The sequence below is a fragment of the Ascaphus truei genome, unplaced genomic scaffold, assembly GCF_040206685.1.
Source record: "Ascaphus truei isolate aAscTru1 unplaced genomic scaffold, aAscTru1.hap1 HAP1_SCAFFOLD_537, whole genome shotgun sequence".
In the NCBI taxonomy this organism is placed as follows: Eukaryota; Metazoa; Chordata; class Amphibia; order Anura; family Ascaphidae; genus Ascaphus; species Ascaphus truei.
The window spans coordinates 241535-267846 of NW_027456868.1; the positions used below are offsets into that span (position 1 = coordinate 241535).

At 47.7% G+C, this 26312-nt stretch overlaps 7 non-coding genes across 7 annotated transcripts; all 7 read left to right on the forward strand.

The window, feature by feature from the left end:
* The first annotated feature begins 812 nt into the window (after window positions 1-812).
* On the forward strand, window positions 813-883 carry TRNAG-GCC (transfer RNA glycine (anticodon GCC)). The gene has a single exon. It is a non-coding gene; the product is annotated as a tRNA-Gly (tRNA).
* A 1137-nt stretch (window positions 884-2020) lies between these two features.
* Window positions 2021-2091, forward strand: TRNAG-GCC (transfer RNA glycine (anticodon GCC)). The gene has a single exon. It is a non-coding gene; the product is annotated as a tRNA-Gly (tRNA).
* A 5883-nt stretch (window positions 2092-7974) lies between these two features.
* TRNAG-GCC (transfer RNA glycine (anticodon GCC)) lies at window positions 7975-8045 on the forward strand. The gene has a single exon. It is a non-coding gene; the product is annotated as a tRNA-Gly (tRNA).
* Window positions 8046-14351: 6306 nt separating this feature from the next.
* On the forward strand, window positions 14352-14422 carry TRNAG-GCC (transfer RNA glycine (anticodon GCC)). Its single transcript has one exon. It is a non-coding gene; the product is annotated as a tRNA-Gly (tRNA).
* A 467-nt stretch (window positions 14423-14889) lies between these two features.
* Window positions 14890-14960, forward strand: TRNAG-GCC (transfer RNA glycine (anticodon GCC)). Its single transcript has one exon. It is a non-coding gene; the product is annotated as a tRNA-Gly (tRNA).
* A 1137-nt stretch (window positions 14961-16097) lies between these two features.
* Window positions 16098-16168, forward strand: TRNAG-GCC (transfer RNA glycine (anticodon GCC)). Its single transcript has one exon. It is a non-coding gene; the product is annotated as a tRNA-Gly (tRNA).
* Window positions 16169-20865: 4697 nt separating this feature from the next.
* TRNAG-GCC (transfer RNA glycine (anticodon GCC)) lies at window positions 20866-20936 on the forward strand. Its single transcript has one exon. It is a non-coding gene; the product is annotated as a tRNA-Gly (tRNA).
* Window positions 20937-26312: the final 5376 nt, after the last annotated feature.

Below are 26312 nucleotides of genomic sequence, written 5' to 3' on the forward strand. Positions count from 1 at the left end.
AAGGATGAGAACCGCTCAACGCGTGTGCGTGCCTGCCTGCCGAGACATCAGAGCGAATGACGTCATCGCACCCGACGTGTTTCTTACTCCTCTACGTACGGAGCTTCGTCAGGGCAAATCAGTGGGACTAGCCAGCCTCGCAGCTAGATAAACGGATGTGTCTCGGTGGTTACCAGACTGCAACGTCTGGTTGACTCTTCCGGGGTTCCGCATGCAGGCAACTATTGTGGATACTTCCCTAATTCATCCAGGACAGCGACATTTTACCACCAGTCACTCGTGAAGTATTTCTCGCATAGATTCAAAGCGTGTATCGATAATACCGCGCATGGGAATTATCACCATTTAACTGACGGCTAGGTTAAAACATTTAAAACCATATAGCATGCGGTATCATCCCACGCTCAGTACCGGCAGGGAACAGTCACAGTTGGCACTGCTATCTTTATCATCTTTGAGCTGATGGTTGGTCGTTCAGATGACTTTCCTTAATCATTGCAACATAGTGCCGCCCGGCCAAACTTGATATATACCGCGACATATTGCAATGTGCCATATTATATTGCCGTTATAGTAATGAAACCATTGGAGGTGGTTGGGTAGCGCTCACAAGCCCATCTTTTGGTCAGTCAGTCACGATGTTTCCTTTTACCGCTTGTGACACCAGGATCCCTTGAAAGGTGTGCGAAGGTTAAACTTTCATTTAGGCCACTGGAATGTGTTGTCGCATGCTGGTATATCCTCTCTGATTGTTGACATCGGCGTTTCTTTTCACGATGGCCTCTGCGAACTGTATCCTTCATTGCAGTGCAGCATTGGTGGTTCAGTGGTAGAATTCTCGCCTGCCACGCGGGAGGCCCGGGTTCGATTCCCGGCCAATGCATCCTTTTTCCTTTAATTGCCGTTCACGATGCCCGTGAATGCGTCCCTGTTGTCATGGTTGAAGGCCAATGCTCTGGATTGGGAAATATGTGTAGACAGAGATGAGAAATCAAATGACACACACAAATGGCTTACCTTTTGAAGCAAGCAAGGGTTTCGCCTCACTATGTTCTTGACATTCAAGGTAGGCCATATACCTTTGTGTGGACTGTAGTGTCCTGTACGCTAAATAATTCAATCTACATTATTCTGAGGCTATTGCTAGCTACACTCAGAATACAAAACAGGGTTGAGTTGGGTGGGTGGGGGGGGGGTGGGTGGAAGGGAAGGATGAGAACCGCTCAACGCGTGTGCGTGCCTGCCTGCCGAGACATCAGAGCGAATGACGTCATCGCACCCGACGTGTTTCTTACTCCTCTACGTACGGAGCTTCGTCAGGGCAAATCAGTGGGACTAGCCAGCCTCGCAGCTAGATAAACGGATGTGTCTCGGTGGTTACCAGACTGCAACGTCTGGTTGACTCTTCCGGGGTTCCGCATGCAGGCAACTATTGTGGATACTTCCCTAATTCATCCAGGACAGCGACATTTTACCACCAGTCACTCGTGAAGTATTTCTCGCATAGATTCAAAGCGTGTATCGATAATACCGCGCATGGGAATTATCACCATTTAACTGACGGCTAGGTTAAAACATTTAAAACCATATAGCATGCGGTATCATCCCACGCTCAGTACCGGCAGGGAACAGTCACAGTTGGCACTGCTATCTTTATCATCTTTGAGCTGATGGTTGGTCGTTCAGATGACTTTCCTTAATCATTGCAACATAGTGCCGCCCGGCCAAACTTGATATATACCGCGACATATTGCAATGTGCCATATTATATTGCCGTTATAGTAATGAAACCATTGGAGGTGGTTGGGTAGCGCTCACAAGCCCATCTTTTGGTCAGTCAGTCACGATGTTTCCTTTTACCGCTTGTGACACCAGGATCCCTTGAAAGGTGTGCGAAGGTTAAACTTTCATTTAGGCCACTGGAATGTGTTGTCGCATGCTGGTATATCCTCTCTGATTGTTGACATCGGCGTTTCTTTTCACGATGGCCTCTGCGAACTGTATCCTTCATTGCAGTGCAGCATTGGTGGTTCAGTGGTAGAATTCTCGCCTGCCACGCGGGAGGCCCGGGTTCGATTCCCGGCCAATGCATCCTTTTTCCTTTAATTGCCGTTCACGATGCCCGTGAATGCGTCCCTGTTGTCATGGTTGAAGGCCAATGCTCTGGATTGGGAAATATGTGTAGACAGAGATGAGAAATCAAATGACACACACAAATGGCTTACCTTTTGAAGCAAGCAAGGGTTTCGCCTCACTATGTTCTTGACATTCAAGGTAGGCCATATACCTTTGTGTGGACTGTAGTGTCCTGTACGCTAAATAATTCAATCTACATTATTCTGAGGCTATTGCTAGCTACACTCAGAATACAAAACAGGGTTGAGTTGGGTGGGTGGGGGGGGGGTGGGTGGAAGGGAAGGATGAGAACCGCTCAACGCGTGTGCGTGCCTGCCTGCCGAGACATCAGAGCGAATGACGTCATCGCACCCGACGTGTTTCTTACTCCTCTACGTACGGAGCTTCGTCAGGGCAAATCAGTGGGACTAGCCAGCCTCGCAGCTAGATAAACGGATGTGTCTCGGTGGTTACCAGACTGCAACGTCTGGTTGACTCTTCCGGGGTTCCGCATGCAGGCAACTATTGTGGATACTTCCCTAATTCATCCAGGACAGCGACATTTTACCACCAGTCACTCGTGAAGTATTTCTCGCATAGATTCAAAGCGTGTATCGATAATACCGCGCATGGGAATTATCACCATTTAACTGACGGCTAGGTTAAAACATTTAAAACCATATAGCATGCGGTATCATCCCACGCTCAGTACCGGCAGGGAACAGTCACAGTTGGCACTGCTATCTTTATCATCTTTGAGCTGATGGTTGGTCGTTCAGATGACTTTCCTTAATCATTGCAACATAGTGCCGCCCGGCCAAACTTGATATATACCGCGACATATTGCAATGTGCCATATTATATTGCCGTTATAGTAATGAAACCATTGGAGGTGGTTGGGTAGCGCTCACAAGCCCATCTTTTGGTCAGTCAGTCACGATGTTTCCTTTTACCGCTTGTGACACCAGGATCCCTTGAAAGGTGTGCGAAGGTTAAACTTTCATTTAGGCCACTGGAATGTGTTGTCGCATGCTGGTATATCCTCTCTGATTGTTGACATCGGCGTTTCTTTTCACGATGGCCTCTGCGAACTGTATCCTTCATTGCAGTGCAGCATTGGTGGTTCAGTGGTAGAATTCGGGTTCGATTCCCGGCCAATGCATCCTTTTTCCTTTAATTGCCGTTCACGATGCCCGTGAATGCGTCCCTGTTGTCATGGTTGAAGGCCAATGCTCTGGATTGGGAAATATGTGTAGACAGAGATGAGAAATCAAATGACACACACAAATGGCTTACCTTTTGAAGCAAGCAAGGGTTTCGCCTCACTATGTTCTTGACATTCAAGGTAGGCCATATACCTTTGTGTGGACTGTAGTGTCCTGTACGCTAAATAATTCAATCTACATTATTCTGAGGCTATTGCTAGCTACACTCAGAATACAAAACAGGGTTGAGTTGGGTGGGTGGGGGGGGGGTGGGTGGAAGGGAAGGATGAGAACCGCTCAACGCGTGTGCGTGCCTGCCTGCCGAGACATCAGAGCGAATGACGTCATCGCACCCGACGTGTTTCTTACTCCTCTACGTACGGAGCTTCGTCAGGGCAAATCAGTGGGACTAGCCAGCCTCGCAGCTAGATAAACGGATGTGTCTCGGTGGTTACCAGACTGCAACGTCTGGTTGACTCTTCCGGGGTTCCGCATGCAGGCAACTATTGTGGATACTTCCCTAATTCATCCAGGACAGCGACATTTTACCACCAGTCACTCGTGAAGTATTTCTCGCATAGATTCAAAGCGTGTATCGATAATACCGCGCATGGGAATTATCACCATTTAACTGACGGCTAGGTTAAAACATTTAAAACCATATAGCATGCGGTATCATCCCACGCTCAGTACCGGCAGGGAACAGTCACAGTTGGCACTGCTATCTTTATCATCTTTGAGCTGATGGTTGGTCGTTCAGATGACTTTCCTTAATCATTGCAACATAGTGCCGCCCGGCCAAACTTGATATATACCGCGACATATTGCAATGTGCCATATTATATTGCCGTTATAGTAATGAAACCATTGGAGGTGGTTGGGTAGCGCTCACAAGCCCATCTTTTGGTCAGTCAGTCACGATGTTTCCTTTTACCGCTTGTGACACCAGGATCCCTTGAAAGGTGTGCGAAGGTTAAACTTTCATTTAGGCCACTGGAATGTGTTGTCGCATGCTGGTATATCCTCTCTGATTGTTGACATCGGCGTTTCTTTTCACGATGGCCTCTGCGAACTGTATCCTTCATTGCAGTGCAGCATTGGTGGTTCAGTGGTAGAATTCGGGTTCGATTCCCGGCCAATGCATCCTTTTTCCTTTAATTGCCGTTCACGATGCCCGTGAATGCGTCCCTGTTGTCATGGTTGAAGGCCAATGCTCTGGATTGGGAAATATGTGTAGACAGAGATGAGAAATCAAATGACACACACAAATGGCTTACCTTTTGAAGCAAGCAAGGGTTTCGCCTCACTATGTTCTTGACATTCAAGGTAGGCCATATACCTTTGTGTGGACTGTAGTGTCCTGTACGCTAAATAATTCAATCTACATTATTCTGAGGCTATTGCTAGCTACACTCAGAATACAAAACAGGGTTGAGTTGGGTGGGTGGGTGGGGGGGGGGGTGGAAGGGAAGGATGAGAACCGCTCAACGCGTGTGCGTGCCTGCCTGCCGAGACATCAGAGCGAATGACGTCATCGCACCCGACGTGTTTCTTACTCCTCTACGTACGGAGCTTCGTCAGGGCAAATCAGTGGGACTAGCCAGCCTCGCAGCTAGATAAACGGATGTGTCTCGGTGGTTACCAGACTGCAACGTCTGGTTGACTCTTCCGGGGTTCCGCATGCAGGCAACTATTGTGGATACTTCCCTAATTCATCCAGGACAGCGACATTTTACCACCAGTCACTCGTGAAGTATTTCTCGCATAGATTCAAAGCGTGTATCGATAATACCGCGCATGGGAATTATCACCATTTAACTGACGGCTAGGTTAAAACATTTAAAACCATATAGCATGCGGTATCATCCCACGCTCAGTACCGGCAGGGAACAGTCACAGTTGGCACTGCTATCTTTATCATCTTTGAGCTGATGGTTGGTCGTTCAGATGACTTTCCTTAATCATTGCAACATAGTGCCGCCCGGCCAAACTTGATATATACCGCGACATATTGCAATGTGCCATATTATATTGCCGTTATAGTAATGAAACCATTGGAGGTGGTTGGGTAGCGCTCACAAGCCCATCTTTTGGTCAGTCAGTCACGATGTTTCCTTTTACCGCTTGTGACACCAGGATCCCTTGAAAGGTGTGCGAAGGTTAAACTTTCATTTAGGCCACTGGAATGTGTTGTCGCATGCTGGTATATCCTCTCTGATTGTTGACATCGGCGTTTCTTTTCACGATGGCCTCTGCGAACTGTATCCTTCATTGCAGTGCAGCATTGGTGGTTCAGTGGTAGAATTCGGGTTCGATTCCCGGCCAATGCATCCTTTTTCCTTTAATTGCCGTTCACGATGCCCGTGAATGCGTCCCTGTTGTCATGGTTGAAGGCCAATGCTCTGGATTGGGAAATATGTGTAGACAGAGATGAGAAATCAAATGACACACACAAATGGCTTACCTTTTGAAGCAAGCAAGGGTTTCGCCTCACTATGTTCTTGACATTCAAGGTAGGCCATATACCTTTGTGTGGACTGTAGTGTCCTGTACGCTAAATAATTCAATCTACATTATTCTGAGGCTATTGCTAGCTACACTCAGAATACAAAACAGGGTTGAGTTGGGTGGGTGGGTGGGGGGGGGGGTGGAAGGGAAGGATGAGAACCGCTCAACGCGTGTGCGTGCCTGCCTGCCGAGACATCAGAGCGAATGACGTCATCGCACCCGACGTGTTTCTTACTCCTCTACGTACGGAGCTTCGTCAGGGCAAATCAGTGGGACTAGCCAGCCTCGCAGCTAGATAAACGGATGTGTCTCGGTGGTTACCAGACTGCAACGTCTGGTTGACTCTTCCGGGGTTCCGCATGCAGGCAACTATTGTGGATACTTCCCTAATTCATCCAGGACAGCGACATTTTACCACCAGTCACTCGTGAAGTATTTCTCGCATAGATTCAAAGCGTGTATCGATAATACCGCGCATGGGAATTATCACCATTTAACTGACGGCTAGGTTAAAACATTTAAAACCATATAGCATGCGGTATCATCCCACGCTCAGTACCGGCAGGGAACAGTCACAGTTGGCACTGCTATCTTTATCATCTTTGAGCTGATGGTTGGTCGTTCAGATGACTTTCCTTAATCATTGCAACATAGTGCCGCCCGGCCAAACTTGATATATACCGCGACATATTGCAATGTGCCATATTATATTGCCGTTATAGTAATGAAACCATTGGAGGTGGTTGGGTAGCGCTCACAAGCCCATCTTTTGGTCAGTCAGTCACGATGTTTCCTTTTACCGCTTGTGACACCAGGATCCCTTGAAAGGTGTGCGAAGGTTAAACTTTCATTTAGGCCACTGGAATGTGTTGTCGCATGCTGGTATATCCTCTCTGATTGTTGACATCGGCGTTTCTTTTCACGATGGCCTCTGCGAACTGTATCCTTCATTGCAGTGCAGCATTGGTGGTTCAGTGGTAGAATTCGGGTTCGATTCCCGGCCAATGCATCCTTTTTCCTTTAATTGCCGTTCACGATGCCCGTGAATGCGTCCCTGTTGTCATGGTTGAAGGCCAATGCTCTGGATTGGGAAATATGTGTAGACAGAGATGAGAAATCAAATGACACACACAAATGGCTTACCTTTTGAAGCAAGCAAGGGTTTCGCCTCACTATGTTCTTGACATTCAAGGTAGGCCATATACCTTTGTGTGGACTGTAGTGTCCTGTACGCTAAATAATTCAATCTACATTATTCTGAGGCTATTGCTAGCTACACTCAGAATACAAAACAGGGTTGAGTTGGGTGGGTGGGGGGGGGGTGGGTGGAAGGGAAGGATGAGAACCGCTCAACGCGTGTGCGTGCCTGCCTGCCGAGACATCAGAGCGAATGACGTCATCGCACCCGACGTGTTTCTTACTCCTCTACGTACGGAGCTTCGTCAGGGCAAATCAGTGGGACTAGCCAGCCTCGCAGCTAGATAAACGGATGTGTCTCGGTGGTTACCAGACTGCAACGTCTGGTTGACTCTTCCGGGGTTCCGCATGCAGGCAACTATTGTGGATACTTCCCTAATTCATCCAGGACAGCGACATTTTACCACCAGTCACTCGTGAAGTATTTCTCGCATAGATTCAAAGCGTGTATCGATAATACCGCGCATGGGAATTATCACCATTTAACTGACGGCTAGGTTAAAACATTTAAAACCATATAGCATGCGGTATCATCCCACGCTCAGTACCGGCAGGGAACAGTCACAGTTGGCACTGCTATCTTTATCATCTTTGAGCTGATGGTTGGTCGTTCAGATGACTTTCCTTAATCATTGCAACATAGTGCCGCCCGGCCAAACTTGATATATACCGCGACATATTGCAATGTGCCATATTATATTGCCGTTATAGTAATGAAACCATTGGAGGTGGTTGGGTAGCGCTCACAAGCCCATCTTTTGGTCAGTCAGTCACGATGTTTCCTTTTACCGCTTGTGACACCAGGATCCCTTGAAAGGTGTGCGAAGGTTAAACTTTCATTTAGGCCACTGGAATGTGTTGTCGCATGCTGGTATATCCTCTCTGATTGTTGACATCGGCGTTTCTTTTCACGATGGCCTCTGCGAACTGTATCCTTCATTGCAGTGCAGCATTGGTGGTTCAGTGGTAGAATTCTCGCCTGCCACGCGGGAGGCCCGGGTTCGATTCCCGGCCAATGCATCCTTTTTCCTTTAATTGCCGTTCACGATGCCCGTGAATGCGTCCCTGTTGTCATGGTTGAAGGCCAATGCTCTGGATTGGGAAATATGTGTAGACAGAGATGAGAAATCAAATGACACACACAAATGGCTTACCTTTTGAAGCAAGCAAGGGTTTCGCCTCACTATGTTCTTGACATTCAAGGTAGGCCATATACCTTTGTGTGGACTGTAGTGTCCTGTACGCTAAATAATTCAATCTACATTATTCTGAGGCTATTGCTAGCTACACTCAGAATACAAAACAGGGTTGAGTTGGGTGGGTGGGGGGGGGGTGGGTGGAAGGGAAGGATGAGAACCGCTCAACGCGTGTGCGTGCCTGCCTGCCGAGACATCAGAGCGAATGACGTCATCGCACCCGACGTGTTTCTTACTCCTCTACGTACGGAGCTTCGTCAGGGCAAATCAGTGGGACTAGCCAGCCTCGCAGCTAGATAAACGGATGTGTCTCGGTGGTTACCAGACTGCAACGTCTGGTTGACTCTTCCGGGGTTCCGCATGCAGGCAACTATTGTGGATACTTCCCTAATTCATCCAGGACAGCGACATTTTACCACCAGTCACTCGTGAAGTATTTCTCGCATAGATTCAAAGCGTGTATCGATAATACCGCGCATGGGAATTATCACCATTTAACTGACGGCTAGGTTAAAACATTTAAAACCATATAGCATGCGGTATCATCCCACGCTCAGTACCGGCAGGGAACAGTCACAGTTGGCACTGCTATCTTTATCATCTTTGAGCTGATGGTTGGTCGTTCAGATGACTTTCCTTAATCATTGCAACATAGTGCCGCCCGGCCAAACTTGATATATACCGCGACATATTGCAATGTGCCATATTATATTGCCGTTATAGTAATGAAACCATTGGAGGTGGTTGGGTAGCGCTCACAAGCCCATCTTTTGGTCAGTCAGTCACGATGTTTCCTTTTACCGCTTGTGACACCAGGATCCCTTGAAAGGTGTGCGAAGGTTAAACTTTCATTTAGGCCACTGGAATGTGTTGTCGCATGCTGGTATATCCTCTCTGATTGTTGACATCGGCGTTTCTTTTCACGATGGCCTCTGCGAACTGTATCCTTCATTGCAGTGCAGCATTGGTGGTTCAGTGGTAGAATTCGGGTTCGATTCCCGGCCAATGCATCCTTTTTCCTTTAATTGCCGTTCACGATGCCCGTGAATGCGTCCCTGTTGTCATGGTTGAAGGCCAATGCTCTGGATTGGGAAATATGTGTAGACAGAGATGAGAAATCAAATGACACACACAAATGGCTTACCTTTTGAAGCAAGCAAGGGTTTCGCCTCACTATGTTCTTGACATTCAAGGTAGGCCATATACCTTTGTGTGGACTGTAGTGTCCTGTACGCTAAATAATTCAATCTACATTATTCTGAGGCTATTGCTAGCTACACTCAGAATACAAAACAGGGTTGAGTTGGGTGGGTGGGGGGGGGGTGGGTGGAAGGGAAGGATGAGAACCGCTCAACGCGTGTGCGTGCCTGCCTGCCGAGACATCAGAGCGAATGACGTCATCGCACCCGACGTGTTTCTTACTCCTCTACGTACGGAGCTTCGTCAGGGCAAATCAGTGGGACTAGCCAGCCTCGCAGCTAGATAAACGGATGTGTCTCGGTGGTTACCAGACTGCAACGTCTGGTTGACTCTTCCGGGGTTCCGCATGCAGGCAACTATTGTGGATACTTCCCTAATTCATCCAGGACAGCGACATTTTACCACCAGTCACTCGTGAAGTATTTCTCGCATAGATTCAAAGCGTGTATCGATAATACCGCGCATGGGAATTATCACCATTTAACTGACGGCTAGGTTAAAACATTTAAAACCATATAGCATGCGGTATCATCCCACGCTCAGTACCGGCAGGGAACAGTCACAGTTGGCACTGCTATCTTTATCATCTTTGAGCTGATGGTTGGTCGTTCAGATGACTTTCCTTAATCATTGCAACATAGTGCCGCCCGGCCAAACTTGATATATACCGCGACATATTGCAATGTGCCATATTATATTGCCGTTATAGTAATGAAACCATTGGAGGTGGTTGGGTAGCGCTCACAAGCCCATCTTTTGGTCAGTCAGTCACGATGTTTCCTTTTACCGCTTGTGACACCAGGATCCCTTGAAAGGTGTGCGAAGGTTAAACTTTCATTTAGGCCACTGGAATGTGTTGTCGCATGCTGGTATATCCTCTCTGATTGTTGACATCGGCGTTTCTTTTCACGATGGCCTCTGCGAACTGTATCCTTCATTGCAGTGCAGCATTGGTGGTTCAGTGGTAGAATTCGGGTTCGATTCCCGGCCAATGCATCCTTTTTCCTTTAATTGCCGTTCACGATGCCCGTGAATGCGTCCCTGTTGTCATGGTTGAAGGCCAATGCTCTGGATTGGGAAATATGTGTAGACAGAGATGAGAAATCAAATGACACACACAAATGGCTTACCTTTTGAAGCAAGCAAGGGTTTCGCCTCACTATGTTCTTGACATTCAAGGTAGGCCATATACCTTTGTGTGGACTGTAGTGTCCTGTACGCTAAATAATTCAATCTACATTATTCTGAGGCTATTGCTAGCTACACTCAGAATACAAAACAGGGTTGAGTTGGGTGGGTGGGTGGGGGGGGGGGTGGAAGGGAAGGATGAGAACCGCTCAACGCGTGTGCGTGCCTGCCTGCCGAGACATCAGAGCGAATGACGTCATCGCACCCGACGTGTTTCTTACTCCTCTACGTACGGAGCTTCGTCAGGGCAAATCAGTGGGACTAGCCAGCCTCGCAGCTAGATAAACGGATGTGTCTCGGTGGTTACCAGACTGCAACGTCTGGTTGACTCTTCCGGGGTTCCGCATGCAGGCAACTATTGTGGATACTTCCCTAATTCATCCAGGACAGCGACATTTTACCACCAGTCACTCGTGAAGTATTTCTCGCATAGATTCAAAGCGTGTATCGATAATACCGCGCATGGGAATTATCACCATTTAACTGACGGCTAGGTTAAAACATTTAAAACCATATAGCATGCGGTATCATCCCACGCTCAGTACCGGCAGGGAACAGTCACAGTTGGCACTGCTATCTTTATCATCTTTGAGCTGATGGTTGGTCGTTCAGATGACTTTCCTTAATCATTGCAACATAGTGCCGCCCGGCCAAACTTGATATATACCGCGACATATTGCAATGTGCCATATTATATTGCCGTTATAGTAATGAAACCATTGGAGGTGGTTGGGTAGCGCTCACAAGCCCATCTTTTGGTCAGTCAGTCACGATGTTTCCTTTTACCGCTTGTGACACCAGGATCCCTTGAAAGGTGTGCGAAGGTTAAACTTTCATTTAGGCCACTGGAATGTGTTGTCGCATGCTGGTATATCCTCTCTGATTGTTGACATCGGCGTTTCTTTTCACGATGGCCTCTGCGAACTGTATCCTTCATTGCAGTGCAGCATTGGTGGTTCAGTGGTAGAATTCGGGTTCGATTCCCGGCCAATGCATCCTTTTTCCTTTAATTGCCGTTCACGATGCCCGTGAATGCGTCCCTGTTGTCATGGTTGAAGGCCAATGCTCTGGATTGGGAAATATGTGTAGACAGAGATGAGAAATCAAATGACACACACAAATGGCTTACCTTTTGAAGCAAGCAAGGGTTTCGCCTCACTATGTTCTTGACATTCAAGGTAGGCCATATACCTTTGTGTGGACTGTAGTGTCCTGTACGCTAAATAATTCAATCTACATTATTCTGAGGCTATTGCTAGCTACACTCAGAATACAAAACAGGGTTGAGTTGGGTGGGTGGGTGGGGGGGGGGGTGGAAGGGAAGGATGAGAACCGCTCAACGCGTGTGCGTGCCTGCCTGCCGAGACATCAGAGCGAATGACGTCATCGCACCCGACGTGTTTCTTACTCCTCTACGTACGGAGCTTCGTCAGGGCAAATCAGTGGGACTAGCCAGCCTCGCAGCTAGATAAACGGATGTGTCTCGGTGGTTACCAGACTGCAACGTCTGGTTGACTCTTCCGGGGTTCCGCATGCAGGCAACTATTGTGGATACTTCCCTAATTCATCCAGGACAGCGACATTTTACCACCAGTCACTCGTGAAGTATTTCTCGCATAGATTCAAAGCGTGTATCGATAATACCGCGCATGGGAATTATCACCATTTAACTGACGGCTAGGTTAAAACATTTAAAACCATATAGCATGCGGTATCATCCCACGCTCAGTACCGGCAGGGAACAGTCACAGTTGGCACTGCTATCTTTATCATCTTTGAGCTGATGGTTGGTCGTTCAGATGACTTTCCTTAATCATTGCAACATAGTGCCGCCCGGCCAAACTTGATATATACCGCGACATATTGCAATGTGCCATATTATATTGCCGTTATAGTAATGAAACCATTGGAGGTGGTTGGGTAGCGCTCACAAGCCCATCTTTTGGTCAGTCAGTCACGATGTTTCCTTTTACCGCTTGTGACACCAGGATCCCTTGAAAGGTGTGCGAAGGTTAAACTTTCATTTAGGCCACTGGAATGTGTTGTCGCATGCTGGTATATCCTCTCTGATTGTTGACATCGGCGTTTCTTTTCACGATGGCCTCTGCGAACTGTATCCTTCATTGCAGTGCAGCATTGGTGGTTCAGTGGTAGAATTCGGGTTCGATTCCCGGCCAATGCATCCTTTTTCCTTTAATTGCCGTTCACGATGCCCGTGAATGCGTCCCTGTTGTCATGGTTGAAGGCCAATGCTCTGGATTGGGAAATATGTGTAGACAGAGATGAGAAATCAAATGACACACACAAATGGCTTACCTTTTGAAGCAAGCAAGGGTTTCGCCTCACTATGTTCTTGACATTCAAGGTAGGCCATATACCTTTGTGTGGACTGTAGTGTCCTGTACGCTAAATAATTCAATCTACATTATTCTGAGGCTATTGCTAGCTACACTCAGAATACAAAACAGGGTTGAGTTGGGTGGGTGGGTGGGTGGGTGGGTGGGTGGGTGGGTGGGGGGGGGGGTGGAAGGGAAGGATGAGAACCGCTCAACGCGTGTGCGTGCCTGCCTGCCGAGACATCAGAGCGAATGACGTCATCGCACCCGACGTGTTTCTTACTCCTCTACGTACACTGGCGACACACTTTATTCGAGCTGGGCTAGTCCCACGAATTCGGGTATACCCGGGTGTATTGAGGTTTGTGACTGTTTTCTGCCCGAGTGCATTGAGTTATTTTCCAGCAGGGATTGAAGCATTTTATTCCCGCTGGCTGCAATACTGCACAGTACATATATATATACTGCATTACAATTCATGAATTTATGCCATCTGGTAGACACGCGAAGCATTGCAGCCTATTAAATCCTAATCATTATCATTTAACAGATCAGCCGCCCATCAGCCAGGCATGAACCCAGGCTGGGAAGGCAAATGCAACGGGGCTTGTCAGAGGTGAGGAGCGGCGCATTCCAGGTATCTGCCAGGTACATACCGGGTATTTGCTCGAATAAAGTGTGTCGGTGCAGTACGGAGCTTCGTCAGGGCAAATCAGTGGGACTAGCCAGCCTCGCAGCTAGATAAACGGATGTGTCTCGGTGGTTACCAGACTGCAACGTCTGGTTGACTCTTCCGGGGTTCCGCATGCAGGCAACTATTGTGGATACTTCCCTAATTCATCCAGGACAGCGACATTTTACCACCAGTCACTCGTGAAGTATTTCTCGCATAGATTCAAAGCGTGTATCGATAATACCGCGCATGGGAATTATCACCATTTAACTGACGGCTAGGTTAAAACATTTAAAACCATATAGCATGCGGTATCATCCCACGCTCAGTACCGGCAGGGAACAGTCACAGTTGGCACTGCTATCTTTATCATCTTTGAGCTGATGGTTGGTCGTTCAGATGACTTTCCTTAATCATTGCAACATAGTGCCGCCCGGCCAAACTTGATATATACCGCGACATATTGCAATGTGCCATATTATATTGCCGTTATAGTAATGAAACCATTGGAGGTGGTTGGGTAGCGCTCACAAGCCCATCTTTTGGTCAGTCAGTCACGATGTTTCCTTTTACCGCTTGTGACACCAGGATCCCTTGAAAGGTGTGCGAAGGTTAAACTTTCATTTAGGCCACTGGAATGTGTTGTCGCATGCTGGTATATCCTCTCTGATTGTTGACATCGGCGTTTCTTTTCACGATGGCCTCTGCGAACTGTATCCTTCATTGCAGTGCAGCATTGGTGGTTCAGTGGTAGAATTCTCGCCTGCCACGCGGGAGGCCCGGGTTCGATTCCCGGCCAATGCATCCTTTTTCCTTTAATTGCCGTTCACGATGCCCGTGAATGCGTCCCTGTTGTCATGGTTGAAGGCCAATGCTCTGGATTGGGAAATATGTGTAGACAGAGATGAGAAATCAAATGACACACACAAATGGCTTACCTTTTGAAGCAAGCAAGGGTTTCGCCTCACTATGTTCTTGACATTCAAGGTAGGCCATATACCTTTGTGTGGACTGTATTATATTGCCGTTATAGTAATGAAACCATTGGAGGTGGTTGGGTAGCGCTCACAAGCCCATCTTTTGGTCAGTCAGTCACGATGTTTCCTTTTACCGCTTGTGACACCAGGATCCCTTGAAAGGTGTGCGAAGGTTAAACTTTCATTTAGGCCACTGGAATGTGTTGTCGCATGCTGGTATATCCTCTCTGATTGTTGACATCGGCGTTTCTTTTCACGATGGCCTCTGCGAACTGTATCCTTCATTGCAGTGCAGCATTGGTGGTTCAGTGGTAGAATTCTCGCCTGCCACGCGGGAGGCCCGGGTTCGATTCCCGGCCAATGCATCCTTTTTCCTTTAATTGCCGTTCACGATGCCCGTGAATGCGTCCCTGTTGTCATGGTTGAAGGCCAATGCTCTGGATTGGGAAATATGTGTAGACAGAGATGAGAAATCAAATGACACACACAAATGGCTTACCTTTTGAAGCAAGCAAGGGTTTCGCCTCACTATGTTCTTGACATTCAAGGTAGGCCATATACCTTTGTGTGGACTGTAGTGTCCTGTACGCTAAATAATTCAATCTACATTATTCTGAGGCTATTGCTAGCTACACTCAGAATACAAAACAGGGTTGAGTTGGGTGGGTGGGGGGGGGGTGGGTGGAAGGGAAGGATGAGAACCGCTCAACGCGTGTGCGTGCCTGCCTGCCGAGACATCAGAGCGAATGACGTCATCGCACCCGACGTGTTTCTTACTCCTCTACGTACGGAGCTTCGTCAGGGCAAATCAGTGGGACTAGCCAGCCTCGCAGCTAGATAAACGGATGTGTCTCGGTGGTTACCAGACTGCAACGTCTGGTTGACTCTTCCGGGGTTCCGCATGCAGGCAACTATTGTGGATACTTCCCTAATTCATCCAGGACAGCGACATTTTACCACCAGTCACTCGTGAAGTATTTCTCGCATAGATTCAAAGCGTGTATCGATAATACCGCGCATGGGAATTATCACCATTTAACTGACGGCTAGGTTAAAACATTTAAAACCATATAGCATGCGGTATCATCCCACGCTCAGTACCGGCAGGGAACAGTCACAGTTGGCACTGCTATCTTTATCATCTTTGAGCTGATGGTTGGTCGTTCAGATGACTTTCCTTAATCATTGCAACATAGTGCCGCCCGGCCAAACTTGATATATACCGCGACATATTGCAATGTGCCATATTATATTGCCGTTATAGTAATGAAACCATTGGAGGTGGTTGGGTAGCGCTCACAAGCCCATCTTTTGGTCAGTCAGTCACGATGTTTCCTTTTACCGCTTGTGACACCAGGATCCCTTGAAAGGTGTGCGAAGGTTAAACTTTCATTTAGGCCACTGGAATGTGTTGTCGCATGCTGGTATATCCTCTCTGATTGTTGACATCGGCGTTTCTTTTCACGATGGCCTCTGCGAACTGTATCCTTCATTGCAGTGCAGCATTGGTGGTTCAGTGGTAGAATTCTCGCCTGCCACGCGGGAGGCCCGGGTTCGATTCCCGGCCAATGCATCCTTTTTCCTTTAATTGCCGTTCACGATGCCCGTGAATGCGTCCCTGTTGTCATGGTTGAAGGCCAATGCTCTGGATTGGGAAATATGTGTAGACAGAGATGAGAAATCAAATGACACACACAAATGGCTTACCTTTTGAAGCAAGCAAGGGTTTCGCCTCACTATGTTCTTGACATTCAAGGTAGGCCATATACCTTTGTGTGGACTGTAGTGTCCTGTACGCTAAATAATTCAATCTACATTATTCTGAGGCTATTGCTAGCTACACTCAGAATACAAAACAGGGTTGAGTTGGGTGGGTGGGGGGGGGGTGGGTGGAAGGGAAGGATGAGAACCGCTCAACGCGTGTGCGTGCCTGCCTGCCGAGACATCAGAGCGAATGACGTCATCGCACCCGACGTGTTTCTTACTCCTCTACGTACGGAGCTTCGTCAGGGCAAATCAGTGGGACTAGCCAGCCTCGCAGCTAGATAAACGGATGTGTCTCGGTGGTTACCAGACTGCAACGTCTGGTTGACTCTTCCGGGGTTCCGCATGCAGGCAACTATTGTGGATACTTCCCTAATTCATCCAGGACAGCGACATTTTACCACCAGTCACTCGTGAAGTATTTCTCGCATAGATTCAAAGCGTGTATCGATAATACCGCGCATGGGAATTATCACCATTTAACTGACGGCTAGGTTAAAACATTTAAAACCATATAGCATGCGGTATCATCCCACGCTCAGTACCGGCAGGGAACAGTCACAGTTGGCACTGCTATCTTTATCATCTTTGAGCTGATGGTTGGTCGTTCAGATGACTTTCCTTAATCATTGCAACATAGTGCCGCCCGGCCAAACTTGATATATACCGCGACATATTGCAATGTGCCATATTATATTGCCGTTATAGTAATGAAACCATTGGAGGTGGTTGGGTAGCGCTCACAAGCCCATCTTTTGGTCAGTCAGTCACGATGTTTCCTTTTACCGCTTGTGACACCAGGATCCCTTGAAAGGTGTGCGAAGGTTAAACTTTCATTTAGGCCACTGGAATGTGTTGTCGCATGCTGGTATATCCTCTCTGATTGTTGACATCGGCGTTTCTTTTCACGATGGCCTCTGCGAACTGTATCCTTCATTGCAGTGCAGCATTGGTGGTTCAGTGGTAGAATTCGGGTTCGATTCCCGGCCAATGCATCCTTTTTCCTTTAATTGCCGTTCACGATGCCCGTGAATGCGTCCCTGTTGTCATGGTTGAAGGCCAATGCTCTGGATTGGGAAATATGTGTAGACAGAGATGAGAAATCAAATGACACACACAAATGGCTTACCTTTTGAAGCAAGCAAGGGTTTCGCCTCACTATGTTCTTGACATTCAAGGTAGGCCATATACCTTTGTGTGGACTGTAGTGTCCTGTACGCTAAATAATTCAATCTACATTATTCTGAGGCTATTGCTAGCTACACTCAGAATACAAAACAGGGTTGAGTTGGGTGGGTGGGGGGGGGGTGGGTGGAAGGGAAGGATGAGAACCGCTCAACGCGTGTGCGTGCCTGCCTGCCGAGACATCAGAGCGAATGACGTCATCGCACCCGACGTGTTTCTTACTCCTCTACGTACGGAGCTTCGTCAGGGCAAATCAGTGGGACTAGCCAGCCTCGCAGCTAGATAAACGGATGTGTCTCGGTGGTTACCAGACTGCAACGTCTGGTTGACTCTTCCGGGGTTCCGCATGCAGGCAACTATTGTGGATACTTCCCTAATTCATCCAGGACAGCGACATTTTACCACCAGTCACTCGTGAAGTATTTCTCGCATAGATTCAAAGCGTGTATCGATAATACCGCGCATGGGAATTATCACCATTTAACTGACGGCTAGGTTAAAACATTTAAAACCATATAGCATGCGGTATCATCCCACGCTCAGTACCGGCAGGGAACAGTCACAGTTGGCACTGCTATCTTTATCATCTTTGAGCTGATGGTTGGTCGTTCAGATGACTTTCCTTAATCATTGCAACATAGTGCCGCCCGGCCAAACTTGATATATACCGCGACATATTGCAATGTGCCATATTATATTGCCGTTATAGTAATGAAACCATTGGAGGTGGTTGGGTAGCGCTCACAAGCCCATCTTTTGGTCAGTCAGTCACGATGTTTCCTTTTACCGCTTGTGACACCAGGATCCCTTGAAAGGTGTGCGAAGGTTAAACTTTCATTTAGGCCACTGGAATGTGTTGTCGCATGCTGGTATATCCTCTCTGATTGTTGACATCGGCGTTTCTTTTCACGATGGCCTCTGCGAACTGTATCCTTCATTGCAGTGCAGCATTGGTGGTTCAGTGGTAGAATTCGGGTTCGATTCCCGGCCAATGCATCCTTTTTCCTTTAATTGCCGTTCACGATGCCCGTGAATGCGTCCCTGTTGTCATGGTTGAAGGCCAATGCTCTGGATTGGGAAATATGTGTAGACAGAGATGAGAAATCAAATGACACACACAAATGGCTTACCTTTTGAAGCAAGCAAGGGTTTCGCCTCACTATGTTCTTGACATTCAAGGTAGGCCATATACCTTTGTGTGGACTGTAGTGTCCTGTACGCTAAATAATTCAATCTACATTATTCTGAGGCTATTGCTAGCTACACTCAGAATACAAAACAGGGTTGAGTTGGGTGGGTGGGTGGGGGGGGGGGTGGAAGGGAAGGATGAGAACCGCTCAACGCGTGTGCGTGCCTGCCTGCCGAGACATCAGAGCGAATGACGTCATCGCACCCGACGTGTTTCTTACTCCTCTACGTACGGAGCTTCGTCAGGGCAAATCAGTGGGACTAGCCAGCCTCGCAGCTAGATAAACGGATGTGTCTCGGTGGTTACCAGACTGCAACGTCTGGTTGACTCTTCCGGGGTTCCGCATGCAGGCAACTATTGTGGATACTTCCCTAATTCATCCAGGACAGCGACATTTTACCACCAGTCACTCGTGAAGTATTTCTCGCATAGATTCAAAGCGTGTATCGATAATACCGCGCATGGGAATTATCACCATTTAACTGACGGCTAGGTTAAAACATTTAAAACCATATAGCATGCGGTATCATCCCACGCTCAGTACCGGCAGGGAACAGTCACAGTTGGCACTGCTATCTTTATCATCTTTGAGCTGATGGTTGGTCGTTCAGATGACTTTCCTTAATCATTGCAACATAGTGCCGCCCGGCCAAACTTGATATATACCGCGACATATTGCAATGTGCCATATTATATTGCCGTTATAGTAATGAAACCATTGGAGGTGGTTGGGTAGCGCTCACAAGCCCATCTTTTGGTCAGTCAGTCACGATGTTTCCTTTTACCGCTTGTGACACCAGGATCCCTTGAAAGGTGTGCGAAGGTTAAACTTTCATTTAGGCCACTGGAATGTGTTGTCGCATGCTGGTATATCCTCTCTGATTGTTGACATCGGCGTTTCTTTTCACGATGGCCTCTGCGAACTGTATCCTTCATTGCAGTGCAGCATTGGTGGTTCAGTGGTAGAATTCGGGTTCGATTCCCGGCCAATGCATCCTTTTTCCTTTAATTGCCGTTCACGATGCCCGTGAATGCGTCCCTGTTGTCATGGTTGAAGGCCAATGCTCTGGATTGGGAAATATGTGTAGACAGAGATGAGAAATCAAATGACACACACAAATGGCTTACCTTTTGAAGCAAGCAAGGGTTTCGCCTCACTATGTTCTTGACATTCAAGGTAGGCCATATACCTTTGTGTGGACTGTAGTGTCCTGTACGCTAAATAATTCAATCTACATTATTCTGAGGCTATTGCTAGCTACACTCAGAATACAAAACAGGGTTGAGTTGGGTGGGTGGGTGGGGGGGGGGGTGGAAGGGAAGGATGAGAACCGCTCAACGCGTGTGCGTGCCTGCCTGCCGAGACATCAGAGCGAATGACGTCATCGCACCCGACGTGTTTCTTACTCCTCTACGTACGGAGCTTCGTCAGGGCAAATCAGTGGGACTAGCCAGCCTCGCAGCTAGATAAACGGATGTGTCTCGGTGGTTACCAGACTGCAACGTCTGGTTGACTCTTCCGGGGTTCCGCATGCAGGCAACTATTGTGGATACTTCCCTAATTCATCCAGGACAGCGACATTTTACCACCAGTCACTCGTGAAGTATTTCTCGCATAGATTCAAAGCGTGTATCGATAATACCGCGCATGGGAATTATCACCATTTAACTGACGGCTAGGTTAAAACATTTAAAACCATATAGCATGCGGTATCATCCCACGCTCAGTACCGGCAGGGAACAGTCACAGTTGGCACTGCTATCTTTATCATCTTTGAGCTGATGGTTGGTCGTTCAGATGACTTTCCTTAATCATTGCAACATAGTGCCGCCCGGCCAAACTTGATATATACCGCGACATATTGCAATGTGCCATATTATATTGCCGTTATAGTAATGAAACCATTGGAGGTGGTTGGGTAGCGCTCACAAGCCCATCTTTTGGTCAGTCAGTCACGATGTTTCCTTTTACCGCTTGTGACACCAGGATCCCTTGAAAGGTGTGCGAAGGTTAAACTTTCATTTAGGCCACTGGAATGTGTTGTCGCATGCTGGTATATCCTCTCTGATTGTTGACATCGGCGTTTCTTTTCACGATGGCCTCTGCGAACTGTATCCTTCATTGCAGTGCAGCATTGGTGGTTCAGTGGTAGAATTCTCGCCTGCCACGCGGGAGGCCCGGGTTCGATTCCCGGCCAATGCATCCTTTTTCCTTTAATTGCCGTTCACGATGCCCGTGAATGCGTCCCTGTTGTCATGGTTGAAGGCCAATGCTCTGGATTGGGAAATATGTGTAGACAGAGATGAGAAATCAAATGACACACACAAATGGCTTACCTTTTGAAGCAAGCAAGGGTTTCGCCTCACTATGTTCTTGACATTCAAGGTAGGCCATATACCTTTGTGTGGACTGTAGTGTCCTGTACGCTAAATAATTCAATCTACATTATTCTGAGGCTATTGCTAGCTACACTCAGAATACAAAACAGGGTTGAGTTGGGTGGGTGGGGGGGGGGTGGGTGGAAGGGAAGGATGAGAACCGCTCAACGCGTGTGCGTGCCTGCCTGCCGAGACATCAGAGCGAATGACGTCATCGCACCCGACGTGTTTCTTACTCCTCTACGTACGGAGCTTCGTCAGGGCAAATCAGTGGGACTAGCCAGCCTCGCAGCTAGATAAACGGATGTGTCTCGGTGGTTACCAGACTGCAACGTCTGGTTGACTCTTCCGGGGTTCCGCATGCAGGCAACTATTGTGGATACTTCCCTAATTCATCCAGGACAGCGACATTTTACCACCAGTCACTCGTGAAGTATTTCTCGCATAGATTCAAAGCGTGTATCGATAATACCGCGCATGGGAATTATCACCATTTAACTGACGGCTAGGTTAAAACATTTAAAACCATATAGCATGCGGTATCATCCCACGCTCAGTACCGGCAGGGAACAGTCACAGTTGGCACTGCTATCTTTATCATCTTTGAGCTGATGGTTGGTCGTTCAGATGACTTTCCTTAATCATTGCAACATAGTGCCGCCCGGCCAAACTTGATATATACCGCGACATATTGCAATGTGCCATATTATATTGCCGTTATAGTAATGAAACCATTGGAGGTGGTTGGGTAGCGCTCACAAGCCCATCTTTTGGTCAGTCAGTCACGATGTTTCCTTTTACCGCTTGTGACACCAGGATCCCTTGAAAGGTGTGCGAAGGTTAAACTTTCATTTAGGCCACTGGAATGTGTTGTCGCATGCTGGTATATCCTCTCTGATTGTTGACATCGGCGTTTCTTTTCACGATGGCCTCTGCGAACTGTATCCTTCATTGCAGTGCAGCATTGGTGGTTCAGTGGTAGAATTCGGGTTCGATTCCCGGCCAATGCATCCTTTTTCCTTTAATTGCCGTTCACGATGCCCGTGAATGCGTCCCTGTTGTCATGGTTGAAGGCCAATGCTCTGGATTGGGAAATATGTGTAGACAGAGATGAGAAATCAAATGACACACACAAATGGCTTACCTTTTGAAGCAAGCAAGGGTTTCGCCTCACTATGTTCTTGACATTCAAGGTAGGCCATATACCTTTGTGTGGACTGTAGTGTCCTGTACGCTAAATAATTCAATCTACATTATTCTGAGGCTATTGCTAGCTACACTCAGAATACAAAACAGGGTTGAGTTGGGTGGGTGGGTGGGGGGGGGGGTGGAAGGGAAGGATGAGAACCGCTCAACGCGTGTGCGTGCCTGCCTGCCGAGACATCAGAGCGAATGACGTCATCGCACCCGACGTGTTTCTTACTCCTCTACGTACGGAGCTTCGTCAGGGCAAATCAGTGGGACTAGCCAGCCTCGCAGCTAGATAAACGGATGTGTCTCGGTGGTTACCAGACTGCAACGTCTGGTTGACTCTTCCGGGGTTCCGCATGCAGGCAACTATTGTGGATACTTCCCTAATTCATCCAGGACAGCGACATTTTACCACCAGTCACTCGTGAAGTATTTCTCGCATAGATTCAAAGCGTGTATCGATAATACCGCGCATGGGAATTATCACCATTTAACTGACGGCTAGGTTAAAACATTTAAAACCATATAGCATGCGGTATCATCCCACGCTCAGTACCGGCAGGGAACAGTCACAGTTGGCACTGCTATCTTTATCATCTTTGAGCTGATGGTTGGTCGTTCAGATGACTTTCCTTAATCATTGCAACATAGTGCCGCCCGGCCAAACTTGATATATACCGCGACATATTGCAATGTGCCATATTATATTGCCGTTATAGTAATGAAACCATTGGAGGTGGTTGGGTAGCGCTCACAAGCCCATCTTTTGGTCAGTCAGTCACGATGTTTCCTTTTACCGCTTGTGACACCAGGATCCCTTGAAAGGTGTGCGAAGGTTAAACTTTCATTTAGGCCACTGGAATGTGTTGTCGCATGCTGGTATATCCTCTCTGATTGTTGACATCGGCGTTTCTTTTCACGATGGCCTCTGCGAACTGTATCCTTCATTGCAGTGCAGCATTGGTGGTTCAGTGGTAGAATTCGGGTTCGATTCCCGGCCAATGCATCCTTTTTCCTTTAATTGCCGTTCACGATGCCCGTGAATGCGTCCCTGTTGTCATGGTTGAAGGCCAATGCTCTGGATTGGGAAATATGTGTAGACAGAGATGAGAAATCAAATGACACACACAAATGGCTTACCTTTTGAAGCAAGCAAGGGTTTCGCCTCACTATGTTCTTGACATTCAAGGTAGGCCATATACCTTTGTGTGGACTGTAGTGTCCTGTACGCTAAATAATTCAATCTACATTATTCTGAGGCTATTGCTAGCTACACTCAGAATACAAAACAGGGTTGAGTTGGGTGGGTGGGGGGGGGGTGGGTGGAAGGGAAGGATGAGAACCGCTCAACGCGTGTGCGTGCCTGCCTGCCGAGACATCAGAGCGAATGACGTCATCGCACCCGACGTGTTTCTTACTCCTCTACGTACGGAGCTTCGTCAGGGCAAATCAGTGGGACTAGCCAGCCTCGCAGCTAGATAAACGGATGTGTCTCGGTGGTTACCAGACTGCAACGTCTGGTTGACTCTTCCGGGGTTCCGCATGCAGGCAACTATTGTGGATACTTCCCTAATTCATCCAGGACAGCGACATTTTACCACCAGTCACTCGTGAAGTATTTCTCGCATAGATTCAAAGCGTGTATCGATAATACCGCGCATGGGAATTATCACCATTTAACTGACGGCTAGGTTAAAACATTTAAAACCATATAGCATGCGGTATCATCCCACGCTCAGTACCGGCAGGGAACAGTCACAGTTGGCACTGCTATCTTTATCATCTTTGAGCTGATGGTTGGTCGTTCAGATGACTTTCCTTAATCATTGCAACATAGTGCCGCCCGGCCAAACTTGATATATACCGCGACATATTGCAATGTGCCATATTATATTGCCGTTATAGTAATGAAACCATTGGAGGTGGTTGGGTAGCGCTCACAAGCCCATCTTTTGGTCAGTCAGTCACGATGTTTCCTTTTACCGCTTGTGACACCAGGATCCCTTGAAAGGTGTGCGAAGGTTAAACTTTCATTTAGGCCACTGGAATGTGTTGTCGCATGCTGGTATATCCTCTCTGATTGTTGACATCGGCGTTTCTTTTCACGATGGCCTCTGCGAACTGTATCCTTCATTGCAGTGCAGCATTGGTGGTTCAGTGGTAGAATTCGGGTTCGATTCCCGGCCAATGCATCCTTTTTCCTTTAATTGCCGTTCACGATGCCCGTGAATGCGTCCCTGTTGTCATGGTTGAAGGCCAATGCTCTGGATTGGGAAATATGTGTAGACAGAGATGAGAAATCAAATGACACACACAAATGGCTTACCTTTTGAAGCAAGCAAGGGTTTCGCCTCACTATGTTCTTGACATTCAAGGTAGGCCATATACCTTTGTGTGGACTGTAGTGTCCTGTACGCTAAATAATTCAATCTACATTATTCTGAGGCTATTGCTAGCTACACTCAGAATACAAAACAGGGTTGAGTTGGGTGGGTGGGTGGGGGGGGGGGTGGAAGGGAAGGATGAGAACCGCTCAACGCGTGTGCGTGCCTGCCTGCCGAGACATCAGAGCGAATGACGTCATCGCACCCGACGTGTTTCTTACTCCTCTACGTACGGAGCTTCGTCAGGGCAAATCAGTGGGACTAGCCAGCCTCGCAGCTAGATAAACGGATGTGTCTCGGTGGTTACCAGACTGCAACGTCTGGTTGACTCTTCCGGGGTTCCGCATGCAGGCAACTATTGTGGATACTTCCCTAATTCATCCAGGACAGCGACATTTTACCACCAGTCACTCGTGAAGTATTTCTCGCATAGATTCAAAGCGTGTATCGATAATACCGCGCATGGGAATTATCACCATTTAACTGACGGCTAGGTTAAAACATTTAAAACCATATAGCATGCGGTATCATCCCACGCTCAGTACCGGCAGGGAACAGTCACAGTTGGCACTGCTATCTTTATCATCTTTGAGCTGATGGTTGGTCGTTCAGATGACTTTCCTTAATCATTGCAACATAGTGCCGCCCGGCCAAACTTGATATATACCGCGACATATTGCAATGTGCCATATTATATTGCCGTTATAGTAATGAAACCATTGGAGGTGGTTGGGTAGCGCTCACAAGCCCATCTTTTGGTCAGTCAGTCACGATGTTTCCTTTTACCGCTTGTGACACCAGGATCCCTTGAAAGGTGTGCGAAGGTTAAACTTTCATTTAGGCCACTGGAATGTGTTGTCGCATGCTGGTATATCCTCTCTGATTGTTGACATCGGCGTTTCTTTTCACGATGGCCTCTGCGAACTGTATCCTTCATTGCAGTGCAGCATTGGTGGTTCAGTGGTAGAATTCGGGTTCGATTCCCGGCCAATGCATCCTTTTTCCTTTAATTGCCGTTCACGATGCCCGTGAATGCGTCCCTGTTGTCATGGTTGAAGGCCAATGCTCTGGATTGGGAAATATGTGTAGACAGAGATGAGAAATCAAATGACACACACAAATGGCTTACCTTTTGAAGCAAGCAAGGGTTTCGCCTCACTATGTTCTTGACATTCAAGGTAGGCCATATACCTTTGTGTGGACTGTAGTGTCCTGTACGCTAAATAATTCAATCTACATTATTCTGAGGCTATTGCTAGCTACACTCAGAATACAAAACAGGGTTGAGTTGGGTGGGTGGGTGGGGGGGGGGGTGGAAGGGAAGGATGAGAACCGCTCAACGCGTGTGCGTGCCTGCCTGCCGAGACATCAGAGCGAATGACGTCATCGCACCCGACGTGTTTCTTACTCCTCTACGTACGGAGCTTCGTCAGGGCAAATCAGTGGGACTAGCCAGCCTCGCAGCTAGATAAACGGATGTGTCTCGGTGGTTACCAGACTGCAACGTCTGGTTGACTCTTCCGGGGTTCCGCATGCAGGCAACTATTGTGGATACTTCCCTAATTCATCCAGGACAGCGACATTTTACCACCAGTCACTCGTGAAGTATTTCTCGCATAGATTCA